At 42.8% G+C, this 19,250-nt stretch overlaps 2 long non-coding RNA genes across 4 annotated transcripts; one reads left to right on the top strand and one right to left on the bottom strand.

Annotated features, from left to right (window-relative positions):
- Positions 1-8,780: 8,780 nt before the first annotated feature.
- On the bottom strand, positions 8,781-13,232 carry LOC134860709 (uncharacterized). 3 transcript variants are annotated; one of them, XR_010165294.1, is made up of 4 exons: positions 12,225-13,232; positions 11,020-11,788; positions 9,277-9,798; positions 8,781-9,167 (listed from the first exon to the last, which is right to left on the bottom strand). It is a non-coding gene; the product is annotated as an uncharacterized LOC134860709 (long non-coding RNA). The 3 variants fall into 3 exon arrangements; XR_010165295.1 differs by lacking the exon at positions 11,020-11,788 and having other exon boundaries at positions 12,213-13,206; XR_010165293.1 differs by lacking the exons at positions 11,020-11,788; positions 12,225-13,232 and adding an exon at positions 10,504-10,662.
- Positions 10,940-17,707, top strand: LOC134860710 (uncharacterized). The gene is made up of 3 exons (XR_010165296.1): positions 10,940-11,203; positions 11,647-11,728; positions 17,138-17,707. It is a non-coding gene; the product is annotated as an uncharacterized LOC134860710 (long non-coding RNA).
- Positions 17,708-19,250: the final 1,543 nt, after the last annotated feature.

A 19,250-nucleotide genomic window follows, 5' to 3' on the forward strand; every position in this document is an offset into this window, starting at 1 on the left:
AGAAAAATCTTCCACACCTGGTCTGTTTTGTTTGCTCTATATTTTATCATCATTTTTATTCTTAACGCTTTTATTTTCCGTCTTAGGTTTATTAATTTCAAACCCCCATCCCTACACTCATTCTCTAATACTTCCCTCGCTATCCTAACCCCTCTCCCATCCCATATAAAGTCACTCACTAATCTATCTATCTCTTTTACTACTCTGTCCGGCACATCTAAGACTGTCATTATATAAACTACTCTACTCATTATTAAACCATTAACCACCACTATCTTACCCCTTAATTTAAGTTTCCTCAACTTCCAAAAATTCAACGTCTTGGCTACACTGTTAATAAGCTCCTCATACTGTATATCCCTTCCTTCTACATCCTTTATCCCTAAATTTATTCCTAGCACCCTAAAATACTCTTTATTCTCCTTCAAACCTATATTACATCTACTATCCCTCACTTGTCCTATATACATGACCTCCGACTTCTCTATATTCACCCTGGCTCCCGATGCCCTACCATACAACTCAACTGTCCTCAATACTTCCCTAACACTCTCCTTATCTTTAACAGTTATAGTTGTATCATCTGCGTACTGATACACTAAACTAACCCTCCCTCCTGGCACCTCCACCCCTCTTATGTACTTATTCCCCATCAGCAGAGTCGCTAGGGGCTCCGCTGACAGGGCATACAGCATGGCAGAGAGAGGGCATCCTTGCCGGACTGACCTCCCTAACCTAAACACATTGGTTACCACCCCATTAACCTTCACACAACTGACTGCACTACTATATATCCTTCTTACCCACCCTATTAGTCTTCTCCCAAATCCTGCCTTCTCTAACACTCTATACAAATAACTATGACTGACCCTATCAAAAGCTTTATTTAAGTCTAAACTCACTACGATCCCCCCTATTCCCTCCTTCATGTGCCTAATTGTGTCCCTAATACTACCAATCGTATCACTAATATCTCTCCCTGGAATGCTGTATGCTTGTGATTCCCCAACTACTGTCTTTATCACCCTCTTAATCCTATTGGCTAACACCCGTGTCAAAATTTTATAATCCGTGTTTAACATACTAAGTGGCCTATAATTCTCTAATCTTTTCCTATCACCTTTCTTGTATAATAAGCTAATAACTCCCGTTGATATCCCAGCCGGCAATTCGTCCCTCTCTTCCAGCTGTATGAATAGTTTGAGGAGCATTGGTGCCAGCCCCTCCCTAAACTCTATAAAAAACTCAGAAGTGAGCCCATCTATCCCTGGACTCTTATTCCTACCAAGCCCCGCTATCGCTATCTCTATCTCCCCTAAACCTATCTCCCCCTCACACAGTCTTCTACCTTCATCACTCAATCTATTCTCCATGCTATCTATCACCTGTTCTAAGCTCTCTCTATCAAACTCATCTACCTCAAATAATCCCCTATAAAATTCCTCAACTCTCTCTGCTATCCCTACAAAATCCGTTATCACCTCACCATCCTTTCCTAATATCTCCTCAATATAATTCTTTCCCTGTTTCCTCTTCTCTAACCCCAAGAAAAATGCTGTACTCTTCTCCCCCTCAATTGCATATCTAGCCCTGCTTCTCACTATAGCTCCTCTACATCTACTCTGCTCTATCTCCCCCAACTCATCTTTCAAACGGCTGTACTCCTCTACATCTCTCCCTATCTCTATATCTACCCGTTGTGCCTCTAAAGTTAACTCTTCCCTAATTCTTTTCTCTCTCTCTCTTTCTATCCTATTTCTGTCTCTGCTATATCTTAAGCTAATCCTCTTCACATCACTTTTGAACCCCTCCCAACACACCCCCGCATCCTCTCCATTCACGCTTCCCCATTTTCCCATACATTCTCTCACTTTATCCTTATATCCATCCTCATTCAACAGACAGGCATTTAAGCACCACACCCCTCCTCCCTTTCCATGGACAACTGTTCCCAGGCAGAAGTCCATGATGTTATGATCACTCATGGCAGTGCTCCTATATCCAATCCTACCGATTTTTCCCCCTATGCTACTCCACACTAAATCTATTCTACTCTGCTTCAAAATCCCTCCCACCACTTGATTCCTTGAAAATACCCGAGCCCTACTATTTCTTTCCCTCCACACATCCTTCATCCCGTTTGCCTCCATTATTGTTTTTAGAACACCCCGTGATGAATCATTCTTGAACCTCATATTCATAGACACATCCATTCTTCCACACCAAACATTAAAGTCACCGACAATCATACAGTTCCCCCCACACTTACCTTCCAGCCCCTCAAAAAACTCCCTCCTCCCCCTTTCCTCATTCGGTGCATATACATTTAATAATCTAAAAGTCTCCCCCATACACTCGAACAGTATCCCGATCATTCTCCCATCACCATCATCCTCAACCTTCCTTGCATTCATTACCGCCCCATTTTTGATTAATATAGCCACCCCTCTAGCATTCATACTCCCATTATTCACAAACATTTCTCCCACCCATTCTTTCCTTACATTCTCCATACAACTTTCATCCCAATGTGTCTCTTGCAGGCATACTATGTCTGAGCCACACAATATCAGAGCTGCATCTCTGCGGCCCCTTGTCCTTAGCCCATTCCCATTAAAGGAGGACAGTGTCACCATTATGAGGGAGACAGTGAGTATTTCCAATTTCATATTCATTTTACTCACCGCAGCCCAATTTTCCCAGTCACTCCCCTCGCTTTACTCCTCTTCTTCTTCATCTCGTTCTTCATCACCAGGAGCCTCTTCGACTTTCTCTGCTCCAGAGATATATCCACTCCTTCTTTTAAACCCCTCTCTCTTGTCTGCGCAGCCACCGTATCCACACACTCCTTCTCCTTCTCCATTTGCGCCTCCACCACCATTCCTTCTCCGTCCTCCGCACCGTCTCCTCCCTCTGCTTCCTCCTCCATCTCCGACACTCCGGTCGATCCCTCCTCGACAGCCTCGCGTTCCCTCTCTTCCTCGTCGCTGCCGTCCCCTTCCTCCTCCTCATCCGTGTTTCGCTTTGCCACCTCCTCCTCTATTTTGCTCCGGGCCATCATCAACGAGCCGTCCTCCGTTATCTCCACTGGCTCCGCATAGTGGATCGCCGCCACTCCCTCCTCTGCAGCCGCTATCCCGACCTCTGGTCCCGAATCCTTCTCCACAGCAGCAGCACCCCTCATACCAGCCATCGCGTTGCTCTCCCTCCTGCTGCCCACCATTTCCGCATTCTCTGCCTCGTCTGTCTCCTCTGCTCCCAGGCCACCGCTCCACCTCTCCGCTTCACTCCTTGTGGCTCCTCCCCCTCTCCCCACTTGACAGTCTCTTGCAAAATGCCCCTGCTCTCCGCATTTAAAGCACTTAAACTCCGGACATTCTCTAAATATATGTCCCGGTTTAATGCACTGCCTGCACACCGGCACCTGTCCATCATGTAAGACCCTAAAGTACTCCGGGCCCGTCTCAGTCATGAACTTTGTTGAGTACGGGAGGGAGCGGACTTCCTCATTGAATCTCACTCTGAGGAAGCGCGTCCCATCCACTACATCCGTGCCCGGCCACACTCTTCTTTTAATCGCTGACATCGGTCTCACTCCCCATTCCTCCAGCCTTCTTTTTATCACCTCGTCCTTTGTGCAGATTGGGATGTTCAGAAAAGACACGGTTATCTCCTTGCACGAACTGTCCCGTCCCTGAACCAGGGCTCCATTCACCCGCAGCCCCTCCATCAGCTTCCTCTTCCCGCTTTCCTCTGCCATTGTGACTTCATACATTCTTTCTCCTTTTATTCTGCATCCCCTCACGGTTCCGCAGTCCCTTTTCAGTGCCTTTAGTAAGTCCATCACAGTGACTTTCTCTCTCCCCGCATCCACCACCACCTCCACCGTCAGTTCTTTCAGATAAACTCCACTCTCCCCGTTCTTTATCTGCGTAGGATCTCCTACTCGCCTTTGGGTTGTCACTTCAACTTTCTCCGCACTTGGGTCTTTATTTACAGCCTTTTCTCCCACAGAGTCTCGTCTTTTCCCTCCAATTTCTTGCTGCGTCACCGTCTCCACTTTTCCCGTGTCACCCGTGCTCCGCTCACCATTAACCCCTTTCCCGTCTCCCTCCTTTTTTTGTTCTCCTACTCCTGATTTTCTGTTTTGTCCATTCGCTTTCTCTTTATCGTATTCCTTTCCAGTTGTCTGTGCCGTTTTTGCATTTCTCTCCATACTCCTCTCGCTCTCTGGGATATCCGATCTCAGTTCCTTGTCCGTTCCGTGGGTCAGCATTAAAGAATCCATCCAAAAAAACACACACACACTGGGGCCCCAAGACAGCAAAGCTGCTTGGGGGTAGGGGATACTAGAAAATAAACAAATAGGGACTCTCACAAACAGATATAAAACAAAAAAACAGAAAGGAGCACAAGGGCTCGAAATGGTGGCGTCTGTAGTGTCTTTGGCTTTTGCTCTGTGTCCGGAAGTGGGCGTGCTCAGAGTGGTATGGCCGTAAAGCTACATTATAGTTTGATAAAAGGTACTTGACCTCTTCCTTAAAAGTCACTGGAACGCACAAGACTCAAACCAAGAACCTTCTGGTCTACAAACCAGTGTTCCATCTCCATGAGCTATGGGTCCAGATGACAGCTCTCTGCTTTTACTTGTATTTGACTCCTTCCTTTAGAGGCAGACACCTTAAAAGTCACTGGAACGCAGAAGGTTTGAACCCACAACCTCCGAACATCGAGGCAGCTTCTTATCACGTTAGTCATTTGACCTGACAGAGTTGGATGTTCCTTTGCATATTTGACATTTTCATCTCAGGGTTTGACCTCAAAAGACACAGCCCAAGCACTTCCTGGTGAATGAGACATACTTCATGGTCGGACTTGAACCAGTGACCTTCAGGTTCCCAAGCAAAGTCCCTACAGACTTCGCCACCAAGGATCCATCAAAGGTGTTCTTTGTTATTAGTATAAGTCCTCATTCAAAATCTAACGCAAGTAAAAGTAGAACATCAGAATATACTGAAAGTACCAAAAGTAAAATAGTAAAATAAATAAAACTTAAACCTATTACTCTTTGTATTACCCGGTGGCTCACCTGGTAGAGCAGGTGCACAGTGAGCCAAAAAAGAATCCTAGCTGCCAGGGTTCAAATCCCCCCTGCAGCTGCACTGCTGCTTTCAGGAACCCAAAAAAAATTACAAAAAAACCTACTGTTTTTTCTCATTTTCTGTACTTCCTTATCCTGACCCCCTACTTTACTGTATCTGAGTCCTGCCTCTCCTTGTCTGCTTGCCTGCCTGCCTGCCTGCCTGCCTGCCTAATGTGTCTGCCTCTCCTTCTCTGCCTGCCTTCCTACTCTGCCTCACTGATCTACCTCTGACCTATTGTAACTATCTGCCTTGTTCGATATTCGAACCCCGTACACTTAAGTGGTGGATCTGAACTCGACACGGGCGCCTACGTGCCGAGAACAAACCCCTGAGGCCACATACATGTACATGAAGCTCTGCTCTCCGGGCACATTTCACTTCTCCATTGAGTAAAGCACTTTAAAAATCACTACAGCTCACAAAGGATTTGAACACACAACCTCAGGTCTACTGACCTGTCACTTATCCCTCTGAGCTATTGGTCCTGACAGACAGAACCTTCATTTGGTAAACTCATTCTCCACTTTGGGTGTTCGACTTGAAAATGCCTGGATGTCCCGGGATTCGAACCTAAGACTTCAGCTCACCAGAGAAGTGTCGTATCACAGCGAGCTATTTCACTTGAGGCAGTTACCAGTTGTTTGGTAGGATTTGTCACAAAGAAAATGTAAAATAGGAAATAGAACAAGTCATAGTTTAGTCCATCCAATAAAACTGTCAGTGAAGTATTTCATTAAACTGTGCCTCCAACATTTGTAAATGAGAAACTCTTCTCTGTTCTTTCTTCCATCATTGTGGATGTTCTACCTGAGAAATCCGTGCAAATAAAGAGGATCGAACCCAGAACCTCCAGTCTTCAAGGCAGTGTTTTATCCCAGTGAGCCATATGACTTCAATGAAGTCTGTTTCATTTGGTAATCTTATTCTACATTTTGGGTTTTGAACATCCAAAACATTTGCACCTTATGGGGATTGAACCTGAAACCTCAGTTCTTCTGAACAAAAGTGCATCTCACTGAGCCGTTTGACCTGAGAGTTTGGCATGGTGTTCAGTAGACTATCATTTGGTTTGGTTTGGTGATCTTATTCTGTACTTTGGGTGTTGGACCTGGACTGAAATCGCTACCTCATGCATACCCCCCTCCCCCCAACTTTGCATGCACACCTATGCTATACAACCCTTATAAAGCTACATTATAGTTTGATAAAAGATACTTGACCTCTTCCTTAAAAGTCACTGGAACGCACAAGACTCAAACCAAGAACCTTCTGGTCTACAAACCAGTGTTCCATCTCCATGAGCTATGGGTCCAGATGACAGCTCTCTGCTTTTACTTGTATTTGACTCCTTCCTTTAGAGGCAGACACCTTAAAAGTCACTGGAACGCAGAAGGTTTGAACCCACAACCTCCGAACATCGAGGCAGCTTCTTATCACCTTTAGTCATTTGACCTGACAGAGCTGGATGTTCCTTTGCATATTTGACATTTTCATCTCAGGGTTTGACCTCAAAAGACACAGTCCAAGCACTTCCTGGTGAATGAGACATACTTCATGGTCGGACTTGAACCAGTGACCTTCAGGTTCCCAAGCAAAGTCCCTACAGACTTCGCCACCAAGGATCCATCAAAGGTGTTCTTTGTTATTAGTATAAGTCCTCATTCAAAATCTAACGCAAGTAAAAGTAGAACATCAGAATATACTGAAAGTACCAAAAGTAAAATAGTAAAATAAATAAAACTTAAACCTATTACTCTTTGTATTACCTGGTGGCTCACCTGGTAGAGCAGGTGCACAGTGAGCCAAAAAAGAATCCTAGCTGCCAGGGTTCAAATCCCCCCTGCAGCTGCACTGCTGCTTTCAGGAACCCCAAAAAAATTACAAAAAAACCTACTGTTTTTTCTCATTTTCTGTACTTCCTTATCCTGACCCCCTACTTTACTGTATCTGAGTCCTGCCTCTCCTTGTCTGCTTGCCTGCCTGCCTGCCTGCCTAATGTGTCTGCCTCTCCTTCTCTGCCTGCCTTCCTACTCTGCCTCACTGATCTACCTCTGACCTATTGTAACTATCTGCCTTGTTCGATATTCGAACCCCGTACACTTAAGTGGTGGATCTGAACTCGACACGGGCGCCTACGTGCCGAGAACAAACCCCTGAGGCCACATACATGTACATGAAGCTCTGCTCTCCGGGCACATTTCACTTCTCCATTGAGTAAAGCACTTTAAAAATCACTACAGCTCACAAAGGATTTGAACACACAACCTCAGGTCTACTGACCTGTCACTTATCCCTCTGAGCTATTGGTCCTGACAGACAGAACCTTCATTTGGTAAACTCATTCTCCACTTTGGGTGTTCGACTTGAAAATGCCTGGATGTCCCGGGATTCGAACCTAAGACTTCAGCTCACCAGAGAAGTGTCGTATCACAGCGAGCTATTTCACTTGAGGCAGTTACCAGTTGTTTGGTAGGATTTGTCACAAAGAAAATGTAAAATAGGAAATAGAACAAGTCATAGTTTAGTCCATCCAATAAAACTGTCAGTGAAGTATTTCATTAAACTGTGCCTCCAACATTTGTAAATGAGAAACTCTTCTCTGTTCTTTCTTCCATCATTGTGGATGTTCTACCTGAAAATCTGTTCAAATAAAGAGGATCGAACCCAGAACCTCCAGTCTTAAAGGCAGTGTTTTATCCCAGTGAGCCATATGACTTCAATGAAGGCTGTTTCATTTGGTAATCTTATTCTACATTTTGGGTTTTGAACATCCAAAACATTTGCACCTTATGGGGATCGAACCTGAAACCTCAGTTCTTCTGAACAAAAGTGCATCTCACTGAGCCGTTTGACCTGAGAGTTTGGCATGGTGTTCAGTAGCCTATCATACAAAGAATATCTCAAATAGTCATAGTGTAGTCTGTCTGAGAAGGCAGTAATAGTTTAGTATGTCAAACAATTGAGGCACAAACACATGTGAATGAAACTCTCTTCTCTTTGCTTATTTCAGTTCATCATGTTTGATGTTTTAGCTGAAAAATCAGTGCAAATAATAAGGGTTGAACACACAACCTCAGATCTTCCGACATGTCACTTATCCCTCTGGGCTATTTGTCCTGAGACATTCATGTTTTGTATGACTTGTTCATTTGAGTTTTTGGACCTTAAAGATGAGTGCACCTGAAAAGCCTTGAACCCACAACCCACAGTCTCAGTCAGTCTTCTATCCCAGTGAACCATTTGATGTGACAGCTCCACCTGGGATCGAACCCGTTAGAAGGCCGGTGATTTCTTGAGTGCTCTCAGGGAGAGAGGGAGCCAGTCGGAGCCCGTGGAAGCAGCAGCAGATAGAGCCAGTGGCAGCAGATGGAGCCAGTCGGAGCCAGTGGAAGTAGCAGCAGATGGAGCCAGTGGAAGCAGCAGTAGTCGGAGCCAGTGGAAGCAGGAGCAGCAGTCAGAAGGCCGGTGGTGCGGTTGGAGAACTGGGGGCATATGCCCCCGGTGTTTCAGAACAATACATGCAGGGGGTTATGGAGATTAAAGCCAGAATCAGCTGGCCTTATACTGAGAACACGGTAAGTAATGGAAGTATTAATCATGTAATACTAACATTTCAAAAAGAAAGTAGACAAATACTTTGAGTTTCATACAAACATTTTATTCAATGCAGCAAAGTCCCCTATACTTAGCATACCTAAGTAAGTATGCTAAGTATGCTAAGTGTGCTAAGTGTGCTAACTAAGGGGCGGGTGGCTAGCCGGTTGAGAGAGGCTGGCCCGGCAGCGGGGGGCCTGGCCGGGGTGGGGAGAGAATGCCCGTCAGTGGAGGGCCTGCCCGGGCAGCAGGGAGGGCCCCAGTCTGCTAAATAGTACTAATACTAAAACTAATACTGATACTAATAATACTAATACATACAATTAACATACATTTACATAAAATCAGAAATGTCCCCAAGTGGGTCAGAAGCTTAGGACGCCATGGTCTTCATTGATGCTGTGGCTGGTGGGGTAAATCGCTGCACTGCTGAGGAGAGAATAGAAGAAAAAGACACCATGAATTTTGGAACTTGATGACTGAGTTCTAATGACTAAAAGTCAGTATAGTATGTCGAAAAAAATACATAGTATAGTACCTTAAGTTTTCCAGAAACTCAAGAAGACGACGTCTTCATTGATGTCAGATGTCCTTGCATGCACTCCTCCAGCAGATGTCCTATCACTCCTCCAGCAGATGTCCTATCACTCCTCCAGCAGATGTCCTATCATTCATCCAGCAGATGTCCTATCACTCCTCCAGCAGATGTCCTATCACTCCTCCAGCAGATGTCCTATCACTCTTCCAGCAGATGTCCTTGGACTCCTCCAGCAGATGTCCTTGAACTCTTCCAGCAAATGTCCTTGAACTCTTCCAGCAAATGTCCTTGGACTCTTCCAGCAAATGTCCTTGGACTCCTCCAGCAGATATTCTTGGACTCAGGTGGGGAGTAAAGAATAAAAAGACACCATAACGTCAGTACAGTCTATTGGAAATGTCAGAAACAACGACACAGTATAGTATGTTGAAGACATCAGAAAAAAGTCAGAGTACAGCACCTTAAGTTTTTCAGAAACTCAAGAAGCCTCCGTCTTCATTGACGTCAGATGTCCTAGCCCTCCTGTGGGGACAAGAGAGGAAAGAGACACCATGAAGTCAGTATAGTATATTGAAAATATGTCCAACGGCAACATGGAAATATTTAGGCATCTATTAATATGAGCAGTGGTGTACAGTAATTAAGTAGATTTAGTCAGGAACTAAATACTATTATTTATTTAATACCTTTAGTTTCTTCAGATGTGGATGAATGATGATTAAATATGATCAACCTCTGAATGTGAGGCATGAAAGAAAATAGGAGCATCATGAATTAAATGCACCTGCATAACAAATACAACTACAGCTAAATATATAACACACACATCTGTAATACCTCTAGAAGCAGGTTAAAGGAGGAGAAAACTAATGGAGGATCATAGTGTGTACATCATCAGAGCCCGAAGTGCTCACCCACAGCTGTTGTTGATTACCTCTGACAATAACAGTAGGACAACAAATACTAAATCCATAAAACAGTAATCAAACGCTATGGTCTTTCCCCACTGATCTCTACTGTTTAAATGTTTGATGTATCTCTCCTGAATGTACCGCTGGGTTGTTGGTTTATTAGCCTTGACCGCAGCAACTATACGGGCGTTAGCATAGCAGCTAGCTGCTAGCACACAGCGGCCACGTGTGTTGGATTGTTTGCTAATTTGTTTCTTTGCTTCTTAGTTTATTTTCCTTTTGGTTTGTTTGAGTGTGAGTTCAGCTTCTGGCTAACCTTTTAAATTACAGGAAACTCCACTTATCGCTGTTTCTTCCCTCCAGTCTCTCTTCTGTTGCATCTCGTCAGCTGCTGAAGTTGCTGTGAGCTGTTGCGCATGTGTCATCCGATGAGACAGCTGACTCTCCATTAAGTAGCGTCTCTGACCTGCAGAGGGGGCTATGATAACTATCCGTTGCAATAGTTATCATAGTCTTCGTTAATGGTCTTATTCTTAATTAGTTCTATATATATTTATTCTAAACATTTCTTTATATTACATGTATGATGTTTTTAATAATAGCTAAATAATTGATAAACCTTTTTTACAATCAATTCAATTGACTGATTGGACTAAAGGGGTAGGCCTAACACTGAAGCGACATTATCAACAGACTAGTTCCGTTTTATTTGTAAGTTTGTTGACATACTATGCCAGGTTTTTGCGCATATTTTTTACAGACTAGACTATCCCTAACCCGGACTGGGACAACAAATCAGGCCGGGAGTTTGATTAACTGATGGTTTACTCACATGCTGTCTACAGAGCACACGTGATGCATTCAGCCTCTGCAGCCTCTCTGCAGGACACACCCCGGAAGTATCATCGTGCAACACCTGGGAGAGAAGCAGCTTGATGGCGCCGGTGTGGATACACTTGTTGGTGTTTTACCTTCACTGCTAACAGCCTGCACATTGTGCTATCCCGTCAGCGTTGGTGAGTAAATACTGTTAGTAGACAGTGCTGTTGGTGAGCGCGAGAGTCAGGTTAGCTCCCAGTAAAGCACACAGTAAAAGTCCTGCAGTGAAAAGGTGACTTGATGTAGAGTGGCTTGATTTAGAGTCATATTAAGTCATAGTTTAGAATCGTGTGACAAATATAATATTGTAGTTTATCATAAACAATCATGTTGATGTTTCCTGAGAAAAGATATGTTTAATTATAGATGGATAGAAGTACTTTATTGATCCCAATTTGGGAAATGTTTTCGTTGCAGCAGCATAAAAATCACATTTTTAATATTTGTTGTAATTACAATAAGATAAAATAGCTTTTAGAAAGAAAGTCAAACATATGCTGATAAATAAATCCCTGAAAAAGTTTAAAATGTCTTAAACCAGAATAATCCTAATGCTGTCCCTCTCTTCATTTCTCCCCAGGTGAGTGCAGAGTTTCTGGACCAAACCTGAGGACAGCCGGGTCTCTTCACATCATCCTCGTCCTCTTCTTCCTCCACTCGTGGTAAAGTATGTCATTTAAAAGTCTTAGTAAGCACACACTTTTAAATGTCAGCAGAAAGTCCTAGGATAGTAAAAGCTTTAGAAATACCATAATAGTTTACCATGCCATTAGTAATCTGATATAGTGTCTGAAAAAGTCATAGGAAAGTCATAAATATAGCAAATAAAAAACCATCGCAAAAAGTAATTAAAGCTCACAATTATTTCATTGAAGTGTAAAAAAAAAAAGATTTAATTTTTGGTAAAAAGTCAGAGCTAATGATATAATATATAAAATCATAAATAATTTGAAAGAAATGTCTTAAAAATGTGAAATGCCTTTATAAAATCATAAAAAGTGTCAAATAAATCAAAGTTTATTTTAGAAGTCATTAATTAATGACTTCTAAAATAAACTTTGATTTATTTGACACTTTTTATTTTTTTAAAGGTGATATTGACTTATTATGTTAAATAAAACGTCAACCTATTACTCTTTGTATTACCTGGTGGCTCACCTGGTAGAGCAGGTGCACAGTGAGCCAAAAAAGAATCCTGGCAGCCAGGGTTCAAATCCCCCCTGCGGCTGCACTGCTGCTTTCAGGAACCAAAAAAACCCAAAAATTACAAAAAAAAAAATTCTCTTTTTCTGTACTTCCTTATCCTGACCCCTACTTTACTCTATCTGAGTCCTGCCTCTCCTTGTCTGCCTGCCTTCGTACTGTGTCTGCCTACGTCTGCCTGCCTCTCCTTCATGCCTGCCTGCCTACGTCTGCCTCTCCTTCATGCCTGCCTGCCTACGTCTGCCTCTCCTTCATGCCTGCCTGCCTACTGTGTCTGCCTGCCTCTCCTTCATGCCTGCCTTCCTAATGTGTCTGCCTCTCCTTCTCTGCCTGCCTTCCTACTCTGCCTCACTGATCTACCTCTGACCTATTGTAACTATCTGCCTTGTTCGGTATTCGAACCCCGTACACTTAAGTGGTGGATCTGAACTCGACACGGGCGCCTACGTGCCGCGAACAAACCCCTGAGGCCACATACATGTACATGAAGCTCTGTTCTCCGGGCACATTTAGCTTCTCCACTGAGTAAAGCACTTTAAAAATCACTACAGCTCACAAAGGATTTGAACACACAACCTCAGGTCTACTGACCTGTCACTTATCCCTCTGAGCTATTTGTCCTGAGAGACAGAACCTTCATTTGGTAAACTCATTCTCCACTTTGGGTGTTAGACTTGAAAATGCCTGGATGTCCCGGGATTCGAACCTAAGACTTCAGCTCACCAGAGAAGTGTTGTATCACACCGAGCTATTTCACTTGAGGCAGTTATCAGTTGTTTGGTAGGATTTGTCACAAAGAAAATGTAAAATAGGAAATAGAACAAGTCATAGTTTAGTCCATCCAATAAAACTGTCAGTGAAGTATTTCATTAAACTGTGCCTCCAACATTTGTAAATGAGAAACTCTTCTCTGTTCTTTCTTCCATCATTGTGGATGTTCTACCTGAAAATCTGTTCAAATAAAGAGGATCGAACCCAGAACCTCCAGTCTTAAAGGCAGTGTTTTATCCCAGTGAGCCATATGACTTCAATGAAGTCTGTTTCATTTGGTAATCTTATTCTACATTTTGGGTTTTGAACATCCAAAACATTTGCACCTTATGGGGATCGAACCTGAAACCTCAGTTCTTCTGAACAAAAGTGCATCTCACTGAGCCGTTTGACCTGAGAGTTTGGCATGGTGTTCAGTAGACTATCATTTGGTTTGGTTTGGTGATCTTATTCTGTACTTTGGGTGTTGGACCTGGACTGAAATCGCTACCTCATGCATACCCCCCTCCCCCCAACTTTGCATGCACACCTATGCTATACAACCCTTATAAAGCTACATTATAGTTTGATAAAAGGTACTTGACCTCTTCCTTAAAAGTCACTGGAACGCACAAGACTCAAACCAAGAACCTTCTGGTCTACAAACCAGTGTTCCATCTCCATGAGCTATGGGTCCAGATGACAGCTCTCTGCTTTTACTTGTATTTGACTCCTTCCTTTAGAGGCAGACACCTTAAAAGTCACTGGAACGCAGAAGGTTTGAACCCACAACCTCCGAACATCGAGGCAGCTTCTTATCACGTTAGTCATTTGACCTGACAGAGTTGGATGTTCCTTTGCATATTTGACATTTTCATCTCAGGGTTGGACCTCAAAAGACACAGTCCAAGCACTTCCTGGTGAATGAGACATACTTCATGGTCGGACTTGAACCAGTGACCTTCAGGTTCCCAAGCAAAGTCCCTACAGACTTCGCCACCAAGGATCCATCAAAGGTGTTCTTTGTTATTAGTATAAGTCCTCATTCAAAATCTAACGCAAGTAAAAGTAGAACATCAGAATATACTGAAAGTACCAAAAGTAAAATAGTAAAATAAATAAAACTTAAACCTATTACTCTTTGTATTACCTGGTGGCTCACCTGGTAGAGCAGGTGCACAGTGAGCCAAAAAAGAATCCTAGCTGCCAGGGTTCAAATCCCCCCTGCGGCTGCACTGCTGCTTTCAGGAACCCAAAAAAAATTACAAAAAAACCCACTGTTTTTTCTCATCTTCTGTACTTCCTTATCCTGACCCTCTACTTTACTCTATCTGAGTCCTGCCTCTCCTTGTCTGCCTGCCTGCCTGCCTGCCTTCCTAATGTGTCTGCCTCTCCTTCTCTGCCTGCCTTCCTACTCTGCCTCACTGAACTACCTCTGATCTATTGTAACTATCTACCTTGTTCGATATTCGAACCCCGTACACTTAAGTGGTGGATCTGAACTCGACACGGGCGCCTACGTGCCGAGAACAAACCCCTGAGGCCACATACATGTACATGAAGCTCTGCTCTCCGGGCACATTTCACTTCTCCATTGAGTAAAGCACTTTAAAAATCACTACAGCTCACAAAGGATTCGAACACACAACCTCAGGTCTACTGACCTGTCACTCATCCCTCTGAGCTATTTGTCCTGAGAGACAGAACCTTCATTTGGTAAACTCATTCTCCACTTTGGGTGTTAGACTTGAAAATGCCTGGATGTCCCGGGATTCGAACCTAAGACTTCAGCTCACCAGAGAAGTGTTGTATCACAGCGAGCTATTTCACTTGAGGCAGTTATCAGTTGTTTGGTAGGATTTGTCACAAAGAAAATGTAAAATAGGAAATAGAACAAGTCATAGTTTAGTCCATCCAATAAAACTGTCAGTGAAGTATTTCATTAAACTGTGCCTCCAACATTTGTAAATGAGAAACTCTTCTCTGTTCTTTCTTGGATCATTGTGGATGTTCTACCTGAAAATCTGTTCAAATTAAGAGGTTCGAACCCAGAACCTCCAGTCTTAAAGGCAGTGTTTTATCCCAGTGAGCCATATGACTTCAATGAAGTCTGTTTCATTTGGTAATCTTATTCTACATTTTGGGTTTTGAACATCCAAAACATTTGCACCTTATGGGGATCGAACCTGAAACCTCAGTTCTTCTGAACAAAAGTGCATCTCACTGAGCCGTTTGACCTGAGAGTTTGGCATGGTGTTCAGTAGACTATCATACAAAGAATATCTCAAATAGTCATAGTGTAGTCTGTCTGAGAAAGCAGTAATAGTTTAGTATGTCAAACAATTGAGGCACAAACACATGTGAATGAAACTCTCTTCTCTTTCTTATTTCAGTTCATCATGTTTGATGTTTTAGCTGAAAAATCAGTGCAAATAATAAGGATTGAAACCAGAACGTCCAGTCTTTAAGGCAGTGTTTTATCTCAGTGAGCCGTTTGACTTGTGCAAATTCATGTTTGGTTTGGTGATTCTGTATTTTGAGTGTTGGACCTGGACTGAAATCGCTACCTCATGCATACCCCCCTCCCCCCAACTTTGCGTGCACACCTATGCTATACAACCCTTATAAAGCTACATTATAGTTTTATAAAAGGTACTTGACTTCTTCATTAAAAGTCACTGGAACGCACAAGACTCAAACCAAGAACCTTCTGGTCTACAAACCAGTGTTCCATCTCCATGAGCTATGGGTCCAGATGACAGCTCTCTGCTTTTACTTGTATTTGACTCCTTCCTTTAGAGGCAAACACCTTAAAAGTCACTGGAACGCAGAAGGTTTGAACCCACAACCTCCGAACATCGAGACAGCTTCTTGTCACCTTTAGTCATTTGACCTGACAGAGTTGGATGTTCCTTTGCATATTTGACATTTTCATCTCAGGGTTGGACCTCAAAAGACACAGCCCAAGCACTTCCTGGTGAATGAGACATACTTCATGGTCGGACTTGAACCAGTGACCTTCAGGTTCCCAAGCAAAGTCCCTACAGACTTCGCTACCAAGGATCCATCAAAGGTGTTCTTTGTTATTAGTATAAGTCCTCATTCAAAATCCAACGCAAGTAAAAGTAGAACATCAGAATATACTGAAAGTACCAAAAGTAAAAGCAGTACTCAGGGAAAGTACAAGTACCTCCAAATTGTACAGAGGTACAGTAATTGAGTAAATGTACTTTGAAACCATCCTCCACTGGCTATAACTCAGCTTACAGTTCCAGTGTTTCAGTCATTTCATGTAGTTTTATTGCTATTGTTATAAAGTGACATAAATAACTGTAGAAAAGATTTGAAAGAAAATGAGTAAAGTATTTTATTTGAATTCTATCCTCCCTGATTGAACTCAATGTTTACATCATCCTGCACTCATCTATCAGATCCTAGACCTTCAACTACTCTGTCTCATCTATTTCGGACCTATTTTGTTTCCCTATTTTATTTAGCCACCTTGTCCGATACTCGAAAACCCGCACATGCCAAGCAGCAGATCTGAACTCAACACAGGTGCCTAAGTGGTCAATAGACTCATCCACCAACCCATTAGCGACACACATTCCCTGTTTGGGCGCTTTTAACTCTGCAAGGTATAAAATGATCCCCCACAACTCACACCTCTCCCCCATAAGGGACACACAATCATTCGCTGCGCAACAGCGACACCCAGTGGCTTGTCAGGGCTGCTACCACATTTACATAAATGGTGAGCAAACAGTTTGAGACCCACTGAGATAACTCAGACTAAAGTTAACTCTCTAAACTCTGGGAGAGTCCTTCACCTCACTGAGCTGTAGTTATCTGAGCCTCTCAGTCTGACAGGAGAGGACTCTCCTCGACTTTGTTCTAGAAACAGATCCTTATATCCGTTAGCGCAGCTAGCTCCAGATGCTAACAACAACAATTCAATTCATTCATGACGTATGACGCTCTGCTGTCCGTACGCTTCTCCATGTTTGGGATTGGTTTGAGATTGCAAGAATATATCATACATTGACTTTATCCAGTTTTAAGACACATTTTGCTGCAGAGTTTGATTAACTGATGGTTTGCTCATATGCTGTCTACAGAGCACACGTGATGCATTCAGCCTCTGCAGCCTCTCTGAAGGACACACCCCGGAAGTATCATCGTGCAACACCTGGCAGAGAAGCAGCTTGATGGCGCCGATGTGGATACACTTGTTGGTGTTTTACCTTCACTGATAACAGCCTGCACATTGTGCTATCCCGTCAGCGTTGGTGAGTAAATATTGTTAGTAGACAGTGCTGTTGGTGAGCGCGAGAGTCAGGTTAGCTCCCAGTAAACCACACAGTAAAAGTCCTGCAATGAAAAGGTGACTTGATGTAGAATGGCTGGATTTAGAATCATATTAAGTCATAGTTTAGAATCGTGGTTTCTTCAGCCGGGTTTCTTCATATCATCCTCGTCCTCTTCTTCCTCCACTCCTGGTAAAGTATGTCATTTAAAAGTCTTAGTAAGCGCACACTTTGAAATGTAAGCAGAAAGTCCTAGGATAGTAAAAGCTTTAGAAATACCATAATAGTTTACCATGCCATTAGTAATCTGATATAGTGTCGGGAAAAGTCATAGGAAAGTCATAAATATAGCAAATACAAAAACATCGTAAAAAGTAATTAAAGCTCACAATTATTTCATTGAAGTGTAAAAAAAAAAAAGATTTAATTTTGGATAAAAAGTCAGAGCTAATTATAAAATATATAAAATCATAAAAAGTGTCAAAATAAATCAAAGTGTATTTTAGAAGTCATTAATTAATGACTTCTAAAATAAACTTTGATTTATTTGACACTTTTTATTTTTTTAAAAGGTGATATTGACTTATTATGGTAAATAAAACTTCAACCTATTACTCTTTGTATTACCCGGTGGCTCACCTGGTAGAGCAGGTGCACAGTGAGCCAAAAAAGAATCCTGGCAGCCAGGGTTCAAATCCCCCCTGCGGCTGCACTGCTGCTTTCAGGAACCAAAAAAAAAACCATTTGTTCTGTACTTCCTTATCCTGACCCCTCCTTTACTCTATCTGAGTCCTGGCTCTCATTGTCTGCCTGCCTGCCTACTGTGTCTGCCTTTCCTTCTCTGCCTGCCTCACTGATCTACCTCTGATCTATTGTAACTATCTACCTTGTTCGATATTCGAACCCCGTACACTTAAGTGGTGGATCTGAACTCGACACGGGCGCCTACGTGCCGAGAACAAACCCCTGAGGCCACATACATGTACATGAAGCTCTGCTCTCCGGGCACATTTAACTTCTCCATTGAGTAAAGCACTTTAAAAATCACTACAGCTCACAAAGGATTCGAACACACAACCTCAGGTCTACTGACCTGTCACTTATCCCTCTGAGCTATTTGTCCTGAGAGACAGAACCTTCATTTGGTAAACTCATTCTCCACTTTGGGTGTTAGACTTGAAAATGCCTGGATGTCCCGGGATTCGAACCTAAGACTTCAGCTCACCAGAGAAGTGTCGTATCACAGCGAGCTATTTCACTTGAGGCAGTTATCAGTTGTTTGGTAGGATTTGTCACAAAGAAAATGTAAAATAGGAAATAGAACAAGTCATAGTTTAGTCCATCCAATAAAACTGTCAGTGAAGTATTTCATTAAACTGTGCCTCCAACATTTGTAAATGAGAAACTCTTCTCTGTTCTTTCTTCCATCATTGTGGATGTTCTACCTGAGAAATCCGTGCAAATAAAGAGGATCGAACCCAGAACCTGCAGTCTTCATGGTGGTGATTTATCTCAGTGAGCCATATGACCTTAGTGAAGTCTGTTTCATTTGGTAATCTTATTTTACATTTTGGGAGTTCAACATCCAAAACCTTTGCACCTCATGGGGATCGAACCTGAAACCTCAGTTCTTCTGAACAAAAGTGTATCTCAGTGAGCTGTTTGATCTGAGAGTTTGGCATGGTGTTCAGTAGACTTTGTGACACAAAGATAAAAAAAGGATATAAATGAAGTCATAGTTTAGTCCATCTGAAAAAAACTGTCATTGTAAGTATTTCTTACAATTGTGCCTCCAACGTTTGTAAATGGAAAACTCTTTTCTACAATTTAGAAATGAAAACCAGTATAAACAAAGAGGATTGAACCCAGAGCCTCCAGTCTTCAAGGTGTTTTATCTCAGTGAGACACAGTTCATCATTTTGGA

This window comes from Eleginops maclovinus, chromosome 24 (genome assembly GCF_036324505.1).
Source record: "Eleginops maclovinus isolate JMC-PN-2008 ecotype Puerto Natales chromosome 24, JC_Emac_rtc_rv5, whole genome shotgun sequence".
NCBI classification, from domain to species: Eukaryota; Metazoa; Chordata; class Actinopteri; order Perciformes; family Eleginopidae; genus Eleginops; species Eleginops maclovinus.